General features: G+C 52.6%; 1 protein-coding gene across 3 annotated transcripts in view; it reads right to left on the reverse strand.

Moving 5' to 3' along the window:
• Positions 1-23825, reverse strand: part of LOC144728808 (protein kinase C epsilon type-like) — a 133271-nt gene that overhangs the window by 72423 nt on the left and 37023 nt on the right. For all 3 annotated transcript variants that reach the window (XM_078608477.1, XM_078608476.1, XM_078608478.1), the window contains exon 3: positions 12751-12896. The gene's annotated coding sequence lies outside the window, so the exon portion shown is untranslated. The remainder of the gene's footprint in view (positions 1-12750; positions 12897-23825) is intronic.

The raw sequence follows: 23825 nt of genomic DNA on the forward strand, positions 1-23825 counted from the left end.
TAATTATATCCATGCTTCCTCCTGCACACAAACTAATGTAATCATCGCGTCTCTGCTGTGCGTGTCCTCATAGACCAGCGGTCGGCAGCCGAAATAACATGAATAGATTTTTGTTTCGAATTCGGTAAATCAATATTTAAAGAGCCGCAATGCATTGTGAATCACGTCACGGAAGCAGTCCATAGACGCATTCCTTTCTCAGTCTGTCACTCTGTCGTTATGTTCGAGCGCGTCATCATCCTTGCGAGTGATGTGTCATGTCAAAGGACTATCTGTGACGAATAACTTTATAGCTCATCGGATTCCTCCAGCACACAAAACTAAAGATTCCGATCTTCATTTTAAATGTCCGTGACGCACGTTCTCCCATCCACGTGTTGCTCTTCCTGTCTCTCAATGTAAAATGAATGAGCCTGCAAGTCGTCCAGACCGGGATTGTTCACCCGGCCCTGGGAGGGCGAAGACTTGAACTCACTCACCCCGACTGCCTGCCACCGGACATCCGAAACTGGCCGAGTGTCTCTCAATTCCGCGGTCTGTGCTAGACACACGCCTGCTCACAAATAAAGGCGTTTGGGTTAGATGGCGTGGGTATGAATGTGTCGTAACCCTCCACCACCCGACACGGCCAAACAGTAAAACATGTGTCACGTGACAAAATGTGTCACGTGACACATTTTTCTGCTCACAAATAAAGGCGTTTGGGTTAGATCGCGTGGGTATCAATGTGTCGTAACCCTCTACCACCCGACACGGCCAAATAGAAAAAAATGTGTCACGTGACACATTTTGTCACGTGACACATTTTTTACTGTTTGGCCGTGTCGGGTGGTGGAGGGTTACGACACATTTATAAATAACGCGATCTGACCCAAAAACGTTTATTATGAATAATAATCTTCTTGGTTATTTCGGTAAAGTCACGTAGAATGGAAATAATAAAAATAATTCTCACGACGTTTTATTATGTTTTATTATTATTATTTTATTATTTCCATTCTACGTGACTTTACCGAAAGAACCAAGAAGATGAATCCCTTGCAGTCACGAAAGCTTTAAATCGAAATGAATAATAATGATCGCGCTTTATTTTGCGCGCGTTTGCAATTCACTCTGCTCCGTCGGCGTGAGCCGTTGAGGTCGTGACGGGTCTCTGTTCATCAATCTTGCTGCTGTACTGTGCACTGATGCCTACTGCATTGAGGGCGATATTGGCACGCAAAATAAAGATTGATTAAAGGTCCTGAGTTCGTGTGCTCAGGTAGTACACGTACAAATATTAGCAACTGTCACCCACTGCTTCAAAATAATTAGTTTAGCATGAATGCAAGAGGTATGCACTGGTGTAAGTTTGCCTTTAAGGCATTTACTAAGACATTTCCACAAAGTACATCCGGGGTTGTAATTCCATATTTAAACAATTCTAATATGAATCCATCTGGCGGAGGGAGTGGTGGCACTGTGGTAAGCATGCAGCGCTATGAACTATCTAAGTTCACGTGACCTCCATGGTTAAAATTCGTGATGAATGATATCTGAAATCAGTCCTACCCCCCCTCCCCCTCCTTCATCTACCGGTACTAACCAGTCTGGTGAAGTATAGTCAAACAGCCCCCAGAACGAACATAGTGAAGTACCGGTGAAGACGCTGGACACCCAGGTTGAGGCACACGTATATTTATTTTCAGCTTATCGGTACAGGACAACACTAGAGGGGGTAGCGGCCCCCTCACCCGGATAACTGGGGATACCCCCTAGCTAATCTCACCTATCCCCAAGTCCTCCTCTAACGAGCTAGGGGAGGCTAACTGGCCCGACACTGGTGAGTCGGGCTACGGTCTCCGGAGTCCCAGGGTCTAACCCTGGTTCACGGAACCACGCCTCTGGCTCGCTCCTCTGCAGCCCTGACAAGGGCGGCGTCGAGGGGAGTCCAGGGCTCTAGCTAGAGGATCTTCACTCTTCCTCCTTCGTTCCCAGACTGAGCCCCGAGCTCTCTTTGTCCTCCCCCTTTATACCCCCCATCAGGATCACAACCCCCCAGGCTGCCTGATGCGGACGTCGCTGCGGGCACCCCCCCCGTGTACTCCCGTAACTCCGCCCACTGTGTTTGTTACCCATTGGATCGTATGCACTTACAGCCCTCCCGTAACAGCCCTACATCACCCCCCCCATTACAGCTCGCAGCCGTCCCGGCTGCAACAATTCCAAATAAAGGAACAATTACCCCTCGACCCCGTGTGTGCCTCATTTTTTTCAACAAAATGCAAATAGCAGAACAACAACAAGAACAACAACCATACCCCCGAAGGGAATGTCCGACGCACCCCCCCCCCCCGCATAAATACGAAATCCGTAAGCACGTATGTACAACTAGCCAGGAACTCCCCCATCACACACAGCACACCCACGACACACAACGCACCCACAACACACACACCGCGCCCACACAACACAACACACTCAGTGTGCAAGGAGCACACCACCGACGCAGCATACAGTAACCATGACACGTGAAGGAAAATAAATAAGAAAAGTTTTTTTTTTTTTCCTTTTTCTTCCTGCTGTATATTATAAGAGTCTGCGCATTTTAGCGCGCGTCCTTGCCGCAGGCCCGTCACACGGGGCAACCCCGGACGGCGGACCATCCGGTGGCGGCTGTCCCATTCGAGGTGAGGTCGCGATTGAAGTCGCGCGACTGTCGGCATCACCTGTGGGGGTTCCAGGGCGTGAGCCCGTCATTCCCGGTACACCTGTGGGTGGGACAGCCGGCAACACATCAGGCGAGAGCAGCGACGGACCCTCCGAGTCGGTCGACCCCCCACATGCTTGGCCTCGCGTGCGTGGCGTGGGCCCCCGCACCGCAACAAACGGCTTCAGCCTAGAGGGGTGTACAAACCACCGGCGCCTCCCCCATTGGATTCGAACGCACTGAGGCCTCAAAACCTCAATAACCTCGACGGGGCCCCGCCACGGGCGTACGAGTTTAGAGGAGGTCGCGAGTGGTACCTGGGGACAGTGCAGCCATGCCCTGTCCCCCGGCTTCCACTGCAGCACGTGCGCGCGAGCCAGTCTGAGGCGCTCGTTCGCCTTCTGACGCCTGTCAGAATTTAGCCTCGCCGCATCCCGCGCCTCAGTCAGTTTGTCAAGGTTAAATTTAACGTGATCGTCCAATTTAGATTTGCCCAGCGGCACGTGGATCTGCAACTGTGCCCGAACAGGTGGGTCGGGTTCGCGGCCATACATAAGAAAGAAAGGTGAAAACCCCGTCGCAGCATGGGGAGCCAATCTGTATGCCGCTAGAACCCCTTGAATTTGTAAGTCCCAATCAGCCTGTGAGTCCGAAACTTGCTGCGACAACATAGACGTGATGGTGCGATGCAGACGCTCGACCATCCCGTCCGTTTGCGGGTGATAGGGGGAGGTTCGAATTTTTTTCGTTCCCAGGAGATCACAGACTTGTTTTAGGAGTTTCCCCGAAAAATTTCTACCCTGGTCGGTCAACAACCGCTCCGGGGCACCTTTGTCCATGACATAACCTTGGACAAAGGCGTCGACGATGGCTGCTGCCGACTGATTCGCCAGGGGCCAGGCCATAGGCCAGCGCGTAAAATATTCGACCCCAGTAAGCAAATATTTATTTCCCCTGGAGGTGGCGGGGAATGGCCCCAGAATATCCAGTGCGACCAGTTCATTTATTCTGGAGACCTGGATGGATTGTAAGGGCGGGTTCGACTCCCGTGCCGGTGGTTTGCGCTGCGCACACTGAGGGCATGCCGCCAACAGATCAGCAACATCCCTTGTCATACCCGGCCAAAAAAAATTCAGCTGAAGCAAGGCGAGAGTTTTCTGGGTACCTAGGTGGAGGAGGCGCTCATGAGCAGCCCACACCACCTTACCTCGTAGGCCAGAAGGGACCACCAGCCGGTGACGCTGGGATTTCCCGTCCCAATGCATAAGCAAGCCCGCATGGGTTTCCCATGCGTCGGCATGACCCGTCACACGCCCCCTCTCCCCGGCGCGACGACGCAACGCGAGGAGGGAGGCATCCTCCAACTGGAGGCGCCCCCATTCATCAACGGGCAATCCAAGCAGGGAATCTCTCCCCTGTTCGGCGATATCAATGGGGACTACCGTTTCATCGTCGGCGGCCGCCGCCAGGACCGGAACCATCACGTCCCCCACTGGCTTGCAACGCCCCGACCCCAGGAGACATGCGCATTCGGAGGCGGTTGGCATCCGTGACAGAGCGTCAGCGTTGGTGTGGCGAACGCCCTTACGATAAGTGGTTTCAAAACTGAAATCCTGGAGGACCTCCAGCCATCGGGACAATTGTCCCGATGGCTGTTGAACCTTCAGGGCGTACTGCAGTGCCGCATGATCTGTGCGGACGGTGAAATGCCGACCGTACAGATATGGGCGATACTGTTGGATGAAATAGACAATTGCCAACAGTTCCCTACGGGTGACACAATATCTTTGCTCCGTTGGAGACAACACCCGACTGCCGTACGCGACCACCCGTTCCACGCCGTCAACCACCTGGGAAAGCACGCCTCCAATACCCGTGTTGCTCGCGTCGGTGTCGAGCAAAAACGGCCTCGAAAAATCTGGGTAAATCAAGGGAGGAGCCTTCACCAGCGCGTCCCGAAGGGAGCAGAAAGCAGCTTCCTCATCCAGACCCCAGTGGAACCGAACCCCTTTAGATGTTAACGCGTGTAGGGGTTTGGCAATTGTTGCAAAATTAGCGACGAAGCGTCGGTAATATGATGCGAAGCCAATAAAACTCCTGACCTCTCCCACCGAGGTGGGAGTCGGCCAGGAGCTGACACACTGCGTTTTGGCGGGATCGGTAGCAATACCCGAGCGCCCTACGATGTGCCCCAAATAACGCACCGATTCGCGTAACAAATGGCATTTTTGGGGCTTAAATTTCAAATTAGCAGCCCGCATCTTTAGGAAAACCGCCCGCAACCTCTGGAGATGTTCATCAAAAGTTTTACCAAAGACAATAACGTCATCCAAATAAATCAGGCACGATTCCCATTGCAATCCAGCCAAAACCAATTCCATCAATCGCTGGAAAGTTGCCGGCGCTGAGTGTAAGCCCATCGGCAACCGGTTGAATTGGAACAGGCCGTGCGGTGTACGGAAAGCAGTTTTAGGCTTAGAATCATCGTCCAGAGGAAGCTGCCAGAATCCCGAAAGTAAATCTAGTGTGGAGAAGAATCGCGCTCCCGCCAAAGCGTCCAGCGATTCGTCCATCCGTGGGAGCGGGTATGCGTCGGCAACCGAAATTTTATTAAGGCGCCGAAAATCCACGCAAAACCGCAACGAGCCGTCCTGCTTTTTAACCAGGACGATCGGCGCTCCCCACGGGCTGGTGGAGGGAGAAATGATGTCGGCGGCTAACATGTCATCAACAGCCGATTTGACATGGTCCTTTTCGGCGGGACTTAACCGAAACGGATTTTGGCGAATTGGCGCGCTGTCACCCGTGTCAATATGGTGACGCAGCAGGTGAGTGCAACCCAAATCATATTTATCACGACTGAAAACGTCGGAAAATTCCCTCAGTAGCGTTCTAAGCTGTTGGCGCTCTGAATTTGTCAGGTCCGTCGATCCCGCACAAAGCGCGTCGATCCACCCTTCATCGCTGTCCGAATGTGGGAGCATCCGGGAAGCAGTGCCAACGTGGTTCGCGACAGGTTCCTCGCAGGGCATTGGCGTCGCGTGAGCGAGCACCGTCCCTTGAGGAACCACCACCGTCTGCGATCCCACATTTAGGACCGCGATGAAAGGGTCCCCGTCCCCTCTTACGACGGTCTGGGCCGGAATCAAATGAGGCCCATTAACCCCGGCCCTAGACGGTCCCAGCAAAACACCCTGATCCCCTATGCCCTTAGCGAAGGGCTTACGAAGTTTCAGAGGCACTAGCATTTGAGCTCCCGGCGGCACACGAACAGTTTCAACGACGAACGCCGGTACCGTCGCGAACGCCGACCGAGCCGCCGCAGGGGATGGCAGGAACGCCATGCGCCGCCCCGATGGAAGCTCAATGCATCCTTGGTCGATCAAAATACGAATGGGCATTTTACCTAAGAAATCCGTCCCCAGCAGGCACGGAACCGCCAGCGAGGAGGAAACGAAAATCGGCCCCGACAATTTGATGTCCCCAATAGAAATTTGCGCTCGAATCTGTCCCATGATGCCGAGAGAGCCCCCGTTAGCGGCATAGAATGGGACGTTAACCGGCAGTAAAGGCCGGCTTTGTACGGGCAGAATATTGTAAATTAATTCCGAAATGATTGTCGCCGATGCCCCCGTATCGACCAAGATGCGTACTTCTACCCCGTCAATGTGTCCGACTACGGCCGACGACCCTGACGACGCGGCTACCACGCGATGGGCCAACACGGACCACTGTTTGGGCTCGATTTGAGTCCCCGCAGTGATCCGCGTTGGCCCCTCGCAACGCGACATCGGCCCCCCGTTTGTTGTGGTGCGAGAGCGTGCAACGGGTAGGTGCTTTGGCCAAACATGTGTGGTGCCGCGACTCGCCGGGTCATGTTGCTGGAGCTTGGGAGGAGGAGGCCCGGCGTCCCGTCGAGCCGTCGTCCCGCGCTGTCGAGGAGAGCGGCACCCCGAGGCGACGTGGCCCCGGACGCCGCAGTTGAAACACCGCGGGAGCCCCGGTGGAGACGACGGACGGTTGAAACGGCTTGACCCGTCCCGGGCCGACCGTACTTCTTGCGCCTGTTGCCGTCGATGGTCGACGGCGAAGAGCTCCTCCGTCGGAAGGGTGGCTGCAGCCACCGCACGCCCTGCCGATGCCCTGCTGGCTTTCCGCCGCAGGGACAGAAGGTTGGCGTGAAGGAGGCGCGCCGCCTGAAGAGAGGTCATCTCGGCGTCCTCCTGTGCGACGACAGCGATGTCCAGGTCGTCTGCCAGGAGGAGTATTTTCTCCGTGACCATCGCGTCCACGCCATCGTCGTCCATACGGGGAAAAGCCGTCTTAGCCAGCGCTAGGAGGCTCGTCCTGTATGCCAGGGGCGACTCCTTCTCACCCCGCTTGCGCTCGTAGAACCGCTCTCTGCATTCCGCTGAAGGTCCATAGACCCCGGCCAGCAGCTGTAGTGCCTTCGGCAGAGTAGACCGCTTCTCTTTCGGCGCCGATGTGAGGGCGGCGAGCGCGTCTGCGTCGAGGAGCGCCGGCAGCGCGCAGAGGGCTTCATCGTCGGACCACCTTGCCATTTCTTGGTGGGCGATGAAGCGTCGCTGGAAGCCGCCCCAGTCGCCCTCTGCACCAACAAATTCTTTCAGCGGAGGCAGCCGTTGTTGTAGCGCAGCGTTCGCCTTGGACGTCTGTAGGCTGCTATCCCCGGGACTCGGCTGTGCGTCGGCGCGAATGGCAGATGGAATCGCCTGTCGCGGATGTGATGACGCTCCCTCCGCTGGAGATGACGCAGCTGTCCCAGCGAGAGCGGTGTCGGACCCAAGGTTGAGCCCGGCCACGCCCTCCGCAGCTGCCGTGACGATGGCGGGAAATTCAAAGTTTGAGTTTTCAGAAATGGCGGGAAGGCGCTCAGGTTGACGACTCCCCTCGCCCCGTGGTGGACCACCAGCCCCCAGCCGCGTGATGTTTTCCAGCGTGGCGGCAGCGGCGTACAGTAGCTCCGCCAGTCTCTCGTGAGCCAGCCGTAGCGCGTCTGGCTGCGGCCCCTCTTCATGCCGATGCCCCGGTAGGAAGGCGTCGGCCCCCGGCTGCGCCATGTCTTGGTGAGCCGCCTCGGGCTCAACGACTTCAGCAGTGTCCTCCTCCGGTACTCTGGCTCGAGCTGTCTGACGTGTTTCCATGTCCGTAGTACTTCTGACACCAGATGAAGTACCGGTGAAGACGCTGGACACCCAGGTTGAGGCACACGTATATTTATTTTCAGCTTATCGGTACAGGACAACACTAGAGGGGGTAGCGGCCCCCTCACCCGGATAACTGGGGATACCCCCTAGCTAATCTCACCTATCCCCAAGTCCTCCTCTAACGAGCTAGGGGAGGCTAACTGGCCCGACACTGGTGAGTCGGGCTACGGTCTCCGGAGTCCCAGGGTCTAACCCTGGTTCACGGAACCACGCCTCTGGCTCGCTCCTCTGCAGCCCTGACAAGGGCGGCGTCGAGGGGAGTCCAGGGCTCTAGCTAGAGGATCTTCACTCTTCCTCCTTCGTTCCCAGACTGAGCCCCGAGCTCTCTTTGTCCTCCCCCTTTATACCCCCCATCAGGATCACAACCCCCCAGGCTGCCTGATGCGGACGTCGCTGCGGGCACCCCTCCCGTGTACTCCCGTAACTCCGCCCACTGTGTTTGTTACCCATTGGATCGTATGCACTTACAGCCCTCCCGTAACAGCCCTACAATAGCATGGAGTGACATTCATCTAGCAGTGGATTGGGTGACATGACCGTGACATATAAAACCTGTCTCGTAACATTGCATCTCTCTTCTGTTTAAAAATATCCTTCCCCGTCAGTTTTTGTTTTTAATGTGCAATGTAGATTTGTCACTTGGCTACCATGAATGTAAGTGGCCTTGGACTATTCTGTACCCTATTCTGCTCAATAGCAATTGCTTTTCAACTATACTCTAAATCACAGCTTTAGGGCCATCCATTTAGCACGTACACATGGAGGGGGGAGGGGGGGTTAACCCAAATGCGTTCGCTTGCGTATGGGGGGTCTACTGACAATGTCCTTACCCATAGGAAACGGGGGGCGGGGGGGTTAAGCCTCGATAATAATTCGTCTACATTGGCCTTCAAATGAGTTAGATAGTCCGGCGGTGGACTATCTGTTTGCTTAAGCACATTAATATTATTAATCCTTGATCGTTTCTGCGTGGATTAAATATCGGCCGTTCTATAGGATTCGGTGGGGGGGGGGGGTGTAAAAAGTCCGCGTGCGTACAGGGAGGTGGGGGAGGGGTCAAGTTTTGACAGATTTTTTGCGGACGTACTAAATGGATGGCCCCTAAACACATCTCATTGGAATGTAATTGCTTTTGAACCTAGACGAACCCGGATATTAATTTCTCACGGATTATTTCCAGATCGCTGATAGACCATATTGGGTCACATGTGAGCATGTCGCAACAGCTTTCGCGAGAGCTATACTCGATGTTGTCTACCGGGTATGGAAATATTTTCCAGTTGTCCAATCCAGACAGACACGGCTGAAGTTAATCTCTGACCTATATGGCTCAATATATATTAATAACAATGAGGTAGGTGTGGAAGCAGAGAACTATACGCGAAAACTAAACTAGTTTTTTTTTATGTTTAGCAGGTAAGGCCCACAGAGCTATACTGTATTTGTTATTTTTCAGGAGTGACCTTGGCCAAAAATCATAGCTCAACAAAGTGGCTATGTGCAAATGCATAGCAGCCAAATACTAAAAACATACAGGACGTACAGGATAACAAAACAACACGGACACAATAACAATATATTTAGCTTTACAGTACTACAACGTAGCCCAACTTAGAGGGCCGTCCAGAGGGGGGGGGGGGGGTGTGGGGTCCGTGCCCCCCCCCCTCCCACATGTCTTCATATTAAAAACGGACGTATTACATCTGACAACGTGGCATCGAAGCGCGCCCCCCCCCAAAGTGCGGGGCTCGGGGCAGTCGCCGTGTACCCTAGGGACAGCTGTGCCTATCCCCACACCCTCCACACCTGCCGAGGGGGGTTATGGGTGAATGAAAGAGAAGCGAGCTGCTTGCATTTATATTGATATGATGACTGTGTCGTAAGCTTCTAAAGCAATTCGGTGAATTACTTTCACGAGCCTAACAGTGCCTTCACTGTGCGCCCACAAAGCTACGAAGCGCCCCCCCCCCCCCCAACTGCTGACCTAGACGGGGCATTCATTGGCCAGAACCGTCCTGAGCATGGGCTAAAATTAAACACCGCTCACGTGCAACGCCGCCGTCGATGATGCCAGCAGCTCGACACCGGCTGCGTTCAGTGGTGGCAGCAAAGCAATGAGCAAAGAAAGCAAAAGCGTATCGCCCCCAAGTAGCACAAGGGGTGCATATTTCAGGAGGGGGGAGGACCCATCGAGATGCATCAAATAATGTACCAGCTGGAGCTCAGATACGAATAAATATCAACATCTCACCATTCTAATAACACTACAAACACGTTGTTTTTAACGTCATCATTTCGACCTAGAGGAGGCACCAGGACTGGTTCAGGTAATCGCCACCGGTGTTGGCCACCACCACCGCTGCCGCCACCATGATCACCATCAACCATTGTCCAGGGGGGGGGGTCCGGCAAGTAAAATAACAAGAAGACTGATTTTTTTGTTATTTTCGAATTCGGTAAAACCCAAAAATATTTAAAGAGCCGCAATGCAACGTGAATACGAGGACGGTGGCCCTCAAATGAGTGACGTCACGTAGCTCCGGAGCCACAGGTTGCCGACCACGTGGCCGGCGAACCACAACCACTTATGGTGTGGGGAGGGAGGGAGGGAGGAGGAGGGGGTGCGGGGAAATTGCCATCGCGAAATCGGCGAGTGGCCATCGGGAACGCCGGGCGGGAAGCCAGCGCGCGCCCTCGTTCCCGCAAGGGTCACCTCGCCAGGCTGGACCGAGCCAGCCCACGTGGGCTATCAAACGTTCAGGTGGTTGTCGGTGGTGGTGGTGGTGCTGCAAACTCCATGGGGAGCGGTAGTGTAGCGGTTAGCGCGCTGCGCTATGAACCTGGCGACCCGGGTTCGATTCCCGCTCACGGCTAACACCAGTGACGATCATCTGAACCGGTCCTGGTCCTCCCCTAGGTCGACTCAGCCTTAAATGAGTGCCTGGTGCGGTGTGTAAACATCGCCACTGGGGAGACAAAGGCGGTCGGGCGGGGTGTTGGCCACCCACCCCCTCGTGTGCCGTGCCGGCCTTCATAGGTGCTCGCTAACAGTACTTGCCCCTACAGTCTGTTAAGGCTATACGGGGGATCTTTGTTGCAAACTCCACGTGGGCTATGTGTACATACACATTTCGTTCACGTGACGAACCTTATTTATCGGCTGTGTCGGGTGGTGGCGGGTTTCACAACGCATTTATATTTACGCGATCTAACCCCCCAAAAAACCTCAATTGTGGATGTTTGTACTGTATGTTGAACTTCTTTCGGAACGTACGTAGCCAACCGTGCCAATCGGAGGTGCGGGGTAGAATGACAATAAACAAAACACTATAATAAGTTTTAAGTAAATGAGTTTTCAATCGCGATTGAAAAGTGCATCGCTCCATTGGCTTCCTAATATCGGAAGGAAGAGCATTCCAGACGGCCGCAGAAGCGCATCTGAAAGTGCGCGATGCGGTTGACCGCCTTTGTTCGATTGCTAGCCAAAAAGCCGCTGTTGCTGCGAGGATGACCGTAGTTCACGCGATGGTTGATGGCTTCTTGACGAGATCAGCCAAGGTATTGTGGTTCATTTGTGGCAAGCGCTTTGTGTGTAATGAGTGCTACCTTAAATTTCGATTTAAAGCTTTCGTGACTGCAGGGATTCATCTTCTTGGTTCTTTCGGTAAAGTCACGTAGAAGGGAAATAATAAAATAATAAAATTTTTACAGAATAAAATAATTTTCACGACGTTTCGGCCACAACGCATGCAGCCGTCTTCAGGTGAAGACCAGGTCTGTCGGCTGCTTGCGTTGTGGCCGAAACGTCGTGAGAATTATTTTATTATGTTTTCTTTTTATTATTTTATTATTTCCCTTCTACGTGACTTTACCGAAAGAACCAAGAAGATGAGTGCTACCTTATACAACTTTAGGTGCCCAGGTCAACATCGTCGTTTTGGGAGGAGGATGTAGGGGGCGGGCTGAGCACCCCCCCCCCCATGCTTAAGGCTCAGCACCACTTAGAAATGTTCATAGCCAAGTAAAAAAAAAATGTCTTCGTAAAATATTCCAACAGTGGCGGGGTTTTTGTCTTTTAAATTTCAAGTAGTGTCGTGTGCACGCCAATTCAGCCAACACCCCCTAACCATAAACACACACACATGTTTAGCCATAAACTTTTGTTTAAAGGTTGTTGAACGTTGACTGTGGCATGTGCCCTCCCGAGTTGTTGTATGCCTCCCCCACCCACCCCCTTAAAACTTTAACAAGGTCGCGCTGCCCGGTTGGCCCAGGTTGTGCAACTGGAGTGTGGGCCCCATGAGGTCAGAGGGTCAGAGAGGTTCCCCGACTATTCAGAGCCAAAAGAGAGCCAGAAATGTCCTGACTTTTGGACCACCCTGTAGACGAATAACAAATTCAGTAATTTTTGTTGTTTACAGGTAAAGCCCACGTATGTCTTTTGCAGAAACGACCTGGCCGCAAATGATAGCTCAACAAAGTGGCTTATCGCGTGGAAATATATTGCAGCCCAATGCACGCGACCACGGGGGGAGAGAGAATCATACTCCGAATATGCAGGCGTCAGGATTGAGATCGAACCAACGACCTCCTGTATACCAGGTGAGAAGGTTAACATCTCGCCACCGTGGCACCCACAACATTACATTTCAGTGCAAATTATAAAAGGAAAAGTAGCTTAACGCACGTGTCTGTTATTGTACCATCATTATACAATGTGACACAATCCCAATCGTTCAGGATTTGATCAACTGAAGCAATACAAATCGCATTGCATACGTTGAGAATTCGATTACGGTGCTCATCCTGAACCATGCGATGAGGTCCAATTACCGTGCACTCCGAGTGAGTCATCGATGGGGTTTGCAGGGTGGCGCAGTGGTGACATCTCGTCCCTCGCAGCAAGAAGAGCCTCGGTTCCATTCCTCCAACCTGCTCTGCGTGGGTTTCCTCCCTGTTTTCCGATGTCCTTTCATCGCCTGCACACGAACAATGTCACAATGCATAAGGCAACATCGCCCCCATACGGTTAAAACTTGGTAGGACCCCTCTGAAAAAAAGGGACACGTATTGAGACTCGGTGAGGCTTTTCTGAGTAAACAAACGTAATACTAACAAACAAAATAATAATAAGAGCGGTGGCTGATTGCCCAGGTGCAGTAGGTAACTAAGTCCAGCTCAGGTTATCCCGTCTGGAACGCGCTGTCAGTGGCTTCATCATCAGCGCTTTCTCACAGAGAGAACCATAGACTTACATAGAGACTCATACACTCACATAGACACCCATAGACTCACATCGACATCCACAGTCTGGAACGCGCTGTCAGTGGCTTCAACATCAGCGCTTTCTCAGAGAGAGACCCATAGACTAACACAGAGACCCATGAACTTACATAGAGACCCATAGACTTTTATAAAGACCCATAGTCTGGAACGCGCTGGCAGTGACTTAATCATGAGCACTTCCTCCAGCAGACAGGGCGTTTGTAGCCCGCACAGCTTCCCAGGGCAACTGGTCTGGTGCAGCATCATCGTCACCATTGCATTTGTGTTCCAGTTATAAATGAATTCCACCTCAACGCATTATCACCTGAGACTGGAAGACCCGAGGTGGACTCTGTTAGCCTCCTTCATCCGGAGCCAGGAGCCGCCACTGTTTTTTTTAAAATGGAGCTATCAAGTTGCCGGGAGCACTTTCAGCAGCGCTGATAACAATCGTCGCCCCTCGGCTTGCGGAAGGCACCCTTGCCAACGTCCAGCTCAACGTGACAGCACGTGACCAAGTCCACGTGACCAAGTCAATTTGACAGCAAGTGATGAAGTCAATGTCAATTGTTGCTGTTGCTTAACCCACGTGGAGCCTCTCATGGCACAAACCTGCCACCCCCAAAGCGGCCTTGTCACGTCACAATAGGAAAACACGACTTTGTCGTACAACTCCGCTCAGATCGGACCAAATCTACAAGGCTTATAGCCCGCCCTCGTTGGTGGAACTGCATTTTTGTGTTTAGTGTTGTTAGGCTTTTTCGGTAAAGTCACGTAGGTAAAAAAATAAAATTAATAGAAGTAATAATAGAAATAAAATAATAAATCACGACGTTTCGGAGGCAACACAAGTCTCCGTCATCAGGTGGGACCGTCACAGCTAAAATTACTGCATCAAGTATTTAAGGGCTGATCTGTTGGAATTTTCCCTCACTTGATGCAGTAATTTTAGCTGTTACGGTCCCACCTGATGACGGAGACTTGTGTTGCCTCCGAAATGTCGTGATTTATCATTTTATTTCTATTATTCTATTAATTTAATTTTTTACCTACGTGACTTTACCGAAAAAGCCTAAGAGTATGAATCCTTGCAGTCACGAAAGTTTCACATCTAGAATTTAGTGTTGTTGTCCTTCCGCCGCACCTGCGATTAGCACGGTCGGCCACCACGTGTGGCGGCTAGGGAAGTTCAAGGTGCGTAACGCGCAGACGGACGGGGAGCGGCTCGCGAGATCTGGTGAGTGTCTACGCGCTCCAAATGGTCGTGCCCACCCTGAGGTTCGTTTCAACTTTGCTGGACAACTCAGGCCTCGAATGCGGGGGAGTGGCAAGTGGAAATCAATCAAATCAATTGGGGGGTTGGCGTATGCAGGGCGGGGGGGTAGGCAGATTTAGATTTTCGTTGCAAGTTCAAATGCGAGCGTTTTATGTTGAAAAGCCCTATGAGGTTACATGAACGGCGCGACTGATGATGATATTGGTTGATGAAGGTAGACAAATGTGACTCATCCATTGATAAAGCTGAATTATTAATACTGTCATGGCAATAATCATCATCGTCATCGTCGTCCATGATCAATCCACTGCTGGATGAAGGCCTCTCCAAGCCGTCGCGTCACGGTCTCGCAAATGTTACCATCCATCAAAACGCCTGATGTGCCACAAAGACTCCACGTGTTTAATCGGCGCGTGTTAACCAGCTGTGAGATCACGTTTAAAAAAAAAGGCAAAGGCGTAGCCATGCGTTTCTCACTGAAGACACTGCTGCTACCTTCCACTAAACCTCTCTCTCTGTCGAGGGTACGTCGGCCTACTCTTTCACCTTACCCCACCACTCGCAACCTGAACTAAAACTAGTTTTTCTACCAGATAAGGCCCACTGAGCTATGTAGCTCTTTTTCAGAAGCAACCTGGCCACGAATGATAGCCCAACGAAGTGGCTTATCGCGTGGAAATTTATAGCGGTAGTCAAATGCTCCGAACGCGTGATTTTGATTTTAAATGTGAAGGGAAAAATCTGAGGACCCGGAGAAAATTCCACGCGACCACGGGCAGAGAGAGAGATGCAAACTACAAATCTACAGCAGGTGTCAAGGGTCGAGATCGAACCCACGGCCTCCATGTATACCAGGCGAGGGAGTTAACATCTCACCACCTACTGATTGACTACCGTTTTATGTTGTCGAGTAGACAGAGGGTAGGGGTTTTAAAATAAAAAAAAGATATGGAGTACAAAAATTCCCACAGACGTTAACTTGAACAATTATAATAATTTCCTTTGTCCTAAAATAAGGAAAATAATGACCCCATGCCTCTTTTTTTTCAATTAAGAGGATTCTGCTTTTGGGGATCTTTGGCCAAAGCCATGGACGTTGGGCTTCGTGCGAGAGAAAATCGGCGAACCCACACAAACAAGAGGGTTACGAACTAAAACTCTGCACGGATGGATTCAAGAATCCATTCCTCTCACTGTCATCTCGTGGACATGCACCACTTATCTATCATGTTAGTTTTGTTGTTGTTAAGAATGCCAGAGAAACGGCGATGATGTTGAAAATCAATCGCTTTAATTAACGGCAATCTAAATCCCAAACCGTCCGATACGAAACAGACTGAAACATTCTTTGGGCCTGGCGATGAAAATGTCACTCACGTCAAGATGTTGATTCCTCTCTCCACGCGCGGAGCGCAAACACAAATCGCGTTTTATTTTAATTGCGGTGGATAAGAGTTCACCATGGCAACCCGATCTCCCATTGGTCCATGGTGTTCTGTACACAGGCAGCCTCTTGCCAAGTTGCCATGGCAACATATGCACAAAACAATAGCGTTTTATTAATTGTCATGGATCACGCATCCCCCAAACTCCCTCTACACACACACACAGAGATACAACGGTTCCCCTCACCCAAATCCCCTTTAAGCTACGTTCATTTTTGGCTGAGTCAACCTGGGGACAGTCAATGGATAGGTTCGGATGCTTACTCGACATCATCGCTAGCTGCAGGAAGGGATTTAACCCCAGGTGGCTGTGTTCCTAGGACAGCGCCCGATTCACTCTGCCACCGCCTTCACGCGTTCGCCCGTATGCGTTGCTCACAAATACTGTACTGTGTACAAAGATACAAAGACACACACCCGGATAGCCTGCTGGGATGATTGTGGCAAGCGATGTTAGCGAGCGCCTATTACGACTGGCATAGCGGACGAAGGGATGTGACCAATCGCCAACACGCCCGGTCGCCTTTGTCATCGCAGTGCTGGTGTTTACACAACGCACTCGCTACTCATTTAAAGCTGAGTCGACCTATGGGGAGGTTCTCAGCACCGGTTAAAATATTCGTCATTCTATGTTGGTCGTGGGCGGGAATCTAATTCGGGTCACCGAGTCTCGGAGCGCAGTTGGGCTGCCGCTGTGTGGTGCACACTGGGAAGCGATCCCAACCCCGAACCCCAACCCCTAACCTCAATCCTTAAACCAACCCCTAACCCCAAACATAACCCCAACCCTAACACCAACCCCAACTCCTAACCCCTAATCCCAACCTTAACCCCACCCCTAACCCCAACCCCTAACCCCAACCCCTCACCTCAATCCTAACCCAAACGCCAATCCTTAACCTTAACCCCAACACCTAACCCCAAACATAACCCCAACCCTAACACAACCACAACCCCTAACCCAAAACCGAAACTCCTAACCCCAACCCCTAGCCCCTAACCCCCAACTCCAACCCCTAACTCAAAACTCTAAACCCTGACCCCTAATCCCAACCCATAACCCCTACCCATAACTCCAACCCCTAACCCCAACCATAACACCAAACCCTAATCCCTAACTCCAACCCCTAACCCTAACCCTAACCCCACCCCCTAACCCCAACCCCTGTAACCAAACGGTGAACCCCGAGTCTCACCTTCCCCGCAAAAAGGACATTCTCAGGAGTCCCCACTTTGTTCTCATGCAGAGCTTCTGTGGGTCGGTGATTTACTTCAGAATAACAATTCACGTTACTCTCTGCGCACCCCCCCTCCCCACCCTCAATAACCCACGTTGACCCGCATGGTGAAGGATGGTCAAACACACACACGTCTGCCACGGAGTTTTTAGTCATTCGGTGGGTTGACAAAGGGCTGTAGATATTCAATGATTTACAATTTTAATACATAATTCAGGTGATTGTTATTATTATACGTTGACATTTCTTTTGCTCAACCGCAGCTCTCCCTTGAAAACGAGACTCGCGATGGCCTCGTTCCTTTATAAAGATCATCTCTACATCTGGCTATTCGAGTGATTATAGATATTTAAAAAAATTCCAATGCTTTGTTAATCCTCTACTGGAGACGGCAAAAATGCGGCTCTTTGGCTGCCCCCTTGAGGCCGACCGCCAGCGTGTATTTGTTCGGCTTAAGTGTAAAGGTGGCAATCCTCCTCGCCGCCGATGTTGTTAGCCGTGCCCAGGAATGAAACTCATGCGGGGGGCTGGTTGGCAGTGCCGTGCGCTGTGCATGCGGGGGCATTCAGTGAAGAGCTTCCACCCACAGAAATGTGACCGTCAGTCGCCACCTCGTGGACATAAGTAGCATTGTGGTCGTTGCAGCGTTGAAGAAGTTATGCTTTATACTGGTAGGAACCACCTGGTTCCACCAGCCCACAGGGGATTATTGTGTCCGTTCGTCCGTCGTGCATTCAAAAATGGGAGGAGTGGGGCTAGGTGGAGAGGGTAGGGTGGGGAGGGGCTGGGTGGGGAGGGGAGGGTGGGGGGGTGGGGCTGGGTGGGGGGTGGAAGGGGTGAAGCTGGGTGGGGATGGGAGGGGCTGGTCACCCCGTGGTGCCCTTATAAAACTCAACGTTTAACCTACTCACGCCAGCTTGTGCCCGCCCTCAGTCGGGCATATTTGCAGAATACACCACGCCGCCGTTGACCCTGGCCATTGACCGAGCAACTCAACGTTCCTACCAGCTGCCTCCGCAGGAATGTGTTATTATTGGTTCTTTCGGTAAAGTCACGTAGGTATAGAATTAAACAAATCACGACGCCCGAAACGTCGTGATTTATTTTATCTTATACCACGTGACTGCAGTCACGAAAGCTTCAAATCAAGTTATGCTTTGAAACTCCATTCGCACTTGTCTGTGTCCACTGCCGTCCTGTTCCCTAATTCATATAACATGTGTGTAGAACTTCTTTCGCACCGTACGTCGCCAACCGTGCTAATCGTAAGTGCAAGCAACTTATTTATGAAGAACTCTGTTCGGTCTGTTGTCCTTCCACCGCACCTCCGATTAGCACGAATTGGCTACGCGCGGTGTTCAACACACAACAACGAGCACACCAACAGAATACGAGTCGAACTCTCCCTGCTCCGACTTGTGTTGTGTTGGGAGGTCACGGTGACACGATGCTTCGGGGCAACTGCACTGGGCACCCCGACGATCGACGTGGGGTCCATTCCCGGCCAGGGCTCACGTCTCTAATCGAGCGACACGTGAATAGGGAGGGTGAGCGCGGCGTGTGTCGAGGACAGAGGTCGCAACCGGGTACCCGATACCCGTACCCTACCCGATACCCAGCTACCCGTACCCGGCCGGGTACCCGTTTGCGACCCTGGTGCGGCCGGGTACGGGTAGACCGTGAGTCACTGGTGAGTAACCGTTTGTCACTCATTTCCCAACGTCTTGTCTCTTCTCACAATTCAAGTTCCTTGAATCAACCCACCCGCGCCTGCAACATGGCTTCATCCCAGAGGTCGCAATCAGGTACCCGATACCCGTACCCGGCCGGGTACGGGTAGGGTACGGCCGGGTACGGGTACCCGTTTGCGACCCTGGTGCGGCCGGGTACGGGTAAGGAATCAAAACCCGTCTGCGACCTCTGGTCGAGGATGAGGAACACGGACCGTTGACTCGCGAGGCCACGGGAGGGCAGCTGCGAGCTTGTGGAGGCCTCTATCCGCTCGGCGATGGTCACATCGCAGACCCACGATGCCGATGTTTTTTTTTGGTAAACTCAGAGGAAGAAAAATAAACTAAAACATCAGAACCGTGGCGTTTCACGAGCAACGACGTTTGGCTAAACCTTGCCCGTTCTACCTCAACCACAACAATAACACCCACCGCCCTTCACCACTAAGTGGCGGTGGTGTCACACTGAGGCCACGTGCAGGGGTCGAAGGCCCCGCTGCTGGCAGGAGGTCACGGAACTGCCCCAGGTTTCCCTTGGGGTTCACTGGCTGAGATGCCCGACTTCCACAACCATAACAAAGGCAAAGACCCCCCCCCCCCCCACGGACTGTTGGGGCAAGTGCTGTTTGCGAGTGGCGCCTATGAAGGCCGGCACGGCACGCGAGGAGGCGGGTGGCCAGACACCACGCCCGGCCGCCTTTGTCTCCCCAGTGGCGACGTTTGTCCACAGCACACCAGCTACTTATTTGAGGCTGAGTCGACCACCAGCGCAGCCTCCCACATTCTCTCCTCTCAACCCCGCGTCAATGCGTCCCCCCTCCCTCCCCTATTCAATTGAATTGACGCGGGTTTATTCCATCGCTTCCACGGAGCACGATTGCCGTGGGGAATCTGCAGCCCGATCCATCGAATGCCCCACCCCACCCCACTCCCACCAGAACCAGTGAATCCACTCCTCATGCATGGCCTGACGCATCCCATCCGATTCATCTCACCGTGGCGAACGCTCGCCACCACGAGGATCAAGACGGCGTCGTCGCTCATGGGATTCTCTCAGCGCGGGCGTTCGCGACACGCGCCCCCCCGTGGCGGCCACCACGAGTGCCAGCGTCTGAAAGGCGACTCGGTCACGGCTCTACGACCCAGCGAGTTGCGGCGTGAAGAGCAGCACGGGCTTTCGTGCGCCCCCCTTACCTCCCACATCCCCGCCGCTCCCCCATACCACGACCGATATCCCGAGCTCTCGATCCCCTTTCGCCCGCCAGTGGCGTAGTCACGACATCGTCAGCTCGGGGGGGGATGCGGCAACCGGTCAGCTGTGTGTGGGGGGGGAGAGGTGAGGGTGGGGTGACCGACAATTTGATTTGTCTCGCGTGGTCGCACCCAGGTTATTACTCATCGCCGCTGGTCTTGCCTGAATCGCATCGCGATGCTCACGGTCTCGAACACTTAGCGCTGCGTAGGGGGCTGTCGGCTTTTCGCAAAATGCAGCCACGACAGCTCCGTAGTGTGGTGGTTGTCAAGGGGCAGCCCCAACTCGTAGCTTTGGCCACTAGGGGGGTGGGGGGCAAGGCACCCTCTGCCCCCACGCGGGGTCACGTCACTCCTCACCGCACATCGCAATTCCGCAGCACCTCGTGCCTCCATCTGCACAACGTCTCGTAGCTCTGCTAGTTCCTTATGTGGCACATTAGGAATGGATCACTCTTTTAATTATATCCTTGTGCAGCAGCAAGGGAGTAAAGTGTGCTTCTGTGAAAGTCCTGATGTGCTGTGCAGTGCGTCAATGCACGTGTGTACAGCAGCATGTGATGACTGAGTTGAGAAAACGGTGATTGAATGACTGCGCGGATACACCAGCCACATGGTTAATGGCGACTCGGAATAATTGCTGCTGTGTGTGTCACGTGCTGGTGCATTTTACAGGGTGACGGTGCTGTTCTTCCCAAGATTGCTATTAACAACAATACATGTGCTTGCCCTCGATTTGGAGCGCCTGCCCACGTCCCTTATTTCGAGTGTGCAACACTTACTAAATGAAAACTTGGGCCATAGAGCTCCTTTTTTCAGATGCGGCCTGGCTCTCACAAAGGACAGCTCAACGAAGTGGGGCCCAGCACGTGGAAATGTCCGGCAGCACAAATAGTCTGCACGCGTGATGTCGATTCGAAATGTGCAGCAGGAGGAGGAAAAAACCGGAGAAGCCGGAGAAAAATCCAGACGTCGGAGTCGCGATCGAACCCACGACCTCCTGCATACCAGGCTGTTCATGTGCAGAGAGCAGAGAGGGACACATAGAGAGAAAGAGAAAGAGTCGAGAGGACAGAGAGTAGAGAAAGAGAGACAGTGGAGAGAGGATATCGGGAATCGCGGCGTAGCTTAATGGACCCAGAGGGCACGGTGACGTGCGCTTTGATGCGCGAATCCGCTATATTAACAAAAGACAAAGATCTCCCGTATAGCGTAAACAGACTGTTGGGGCAAGTGCTGTTTGCGAGCACCAATGAATGCCAGAACGGCACACGAAGGGGATGGGTGTCCAGCCCCACGACCGACTACCTTTGTTTCCCCAGTGGCGATGTTTTTACACACTGTACCAGGTACACATTTGAGGCTGAGTCGACCTAGGGGAGGCCCAGGACTGGTTCAAACAATCGTCAGTGGTGTTGGTGGCTATGAGCGGGAATCGACCTCGGGTCGCCGGGTTCTTAGCGCAGCGCGGTAGACCGCTACACCACACACAACAACAACAACACATCCGCCGTTCGCTCCTGAGTGGCGGTGACGTCACCACGGCGCCTGTGCCAGGCTAGGTGCACTTTGAGGTCACGTGAAGTGTCGAAGGCTCGCTGACAGGAAGGTCACGGGACAGACCCAGGTGCCATGGGTTTACTGACTGAGATGACTGGCAGATGCACCACTCATACCCCCCTACTGTGCCAATTTGCTTTATTTTATCCGCCCGTTGTTGTGAGCGTCGCTCCTCTGCCCTCCGTTGTTATTGGAGGGCGACTGCCTCCAACTGACCAGTAGCGTCCTTCAGGAGCCTCCTCCAGAACACACACACACACAACAACGTCTCACCTGACACCCGACGCACGCAGGAGCAGAGAGCACGTGGGAACTCCGTGAGCCTGGCTGGGCTGCAATTATCCAATTAACATTCCTCACGCTCTTCACCTGAACTCGGCCACTCTTAAACTTTCCCACCGATTCCCACCACTTCCCCCGCTCCCGCCCCCCGACCACCCTCCCTCCTACCCACCCACCCACCCCTTGCTTCCCCCCTCAAGAGCGCAGCGAGTCCAGTGTGAATACACGGGCAATGATAAGTGGATCATTCTGGGCACACGAGCGCCACGCTACGCAACTAGTAACTTGGGCGTTGCGGTGGCGAAATGTTAACTACCTCGCCTGGTACGCAGGAGGTAGTGGGTTCGATCCCTCGAACCTGATGCTTGTTGTATATTTGGACTTTCCATGTCTCTCTCTCCGTGGTCGAGTGGGTTTTTGTCTCCGGGTCCTCAGGTCCCCCCCCCACATTTAGAATCAACATCACGCGTTTAGAGTGTTTGGCGGCTCTACATTTCCACGCGATAAGCCACTTCGTTGAGCTATTACTTGTGGCCAGGTCGCTTTTAAAGAAAGAGCTGTATAACGCAGTGTTCTTTGCCTGATAAAACAATAACTGTTTAATAGTTTACTACATCAAGAACCATGGACTTACACAGCTCCCCAGACTAGCACAGAGACATTTATATTTGCCGTTCACTCACCAAAAACATGTGATATCACGCATCGATGCTCTGCATAAGCTATGGACAGCTGAATGAGCTATGAATAGCCGTCCTTGCTATGAACAGCTGAGTGAGCTATGAACAGCTGTGCCTGCTATAAATGTCTGTGTCTGACGAACATGGATGTGTGCTATGCATTCCTGTGATTTGTGTCAATATGTTGGTGCCCTGCGTAGACATCCTTGCGATAAACATGTGTGTGCTATCAATAGCTACGTGAGCTATTGACAGCTGTATTTACTATGAACAGTTTTTTGTGGTATGAATTGCTAAGCATGTTTTGAACGACTGCGCGAGCTATGAGCTTACAGCAGTGCATGCTATGAACCACTGAGTGCGCTGTAAACAGCTTGTAAGAGGTGATAGTGACGGTGTTAGTTTTGATAAGTTGCGTCTGCTATGAATAGCTGTGCATATTATGAACAGCTGACTGCGCTATGAAGAGCTCAGGGCGCGATTGTATTCAAAGGTTAAGTGAGCAGTGGCAACTTAAAGTGTCTCTCGAAAGAGACCTGTAGGGAACGTGACTAAAGACACCCTCACTAGTCCTAACCGTCTGTCAGCACAAGAGCTGTTAGCTAATACCTATGAGTGAATGGGTGGCCAACGCCATGCCCCGCCGCCTTTGTCTCCCCAGTGCTGGCGTCACAAACGCTGGTGTCTACACAGAGGTTGGCCATCTGTTCGGTCTCTAAAAGTCAGTCACAAGTGACGTCACAGCGTTGGCATCTACACATACAGTACATTGGTCATCGGTGACATCGAAGTCACTAATGGCGTCACGTGACGCGACGTCACAAACGGAGGAGACGATGTCAATGACGTCAGATCCTTCACATCTACACGCGCGTTGTTTGGCCTCTAACGAGTCAGTGTCGCACTCGCACTGCTCGAGTGAGGACGTGTTTGTGAACGCAGCATCTCATCAAGAACATGGCGGTGTCAATGATCGTGGTTCAGCGAGTGTTGCTAGCAGTGCTGCTGCTTGCCCTTGGTTACTTCCTCAATTCTCACTTGGCAAAAAATAAACGGCAAATGGAGAAGAACGTTCGAAAGCTCTCCCGGCAACAAGATGACATAGTCAAATTGAAGGTGGAAAGGCAGAAACTGCAGGTGGATTTGGGTCTCCTCTTGGACCTCGTGGTCAATCTGCAATA

This window comes from Lampetra planeri, chromosome 30 (genome assembly GCF_965212315.1).
Source record: "Lampetra planeri chromosome 30, kcLamPlan1.2.h2, whole genome shotgun sequence".
Lineage (NCBI taxonomy): Eukaryota > Metazoa > Chordata > Hyperoartia > Petromyzontiformes > Petromyzontidae > Lampetra > Lampetra planeri.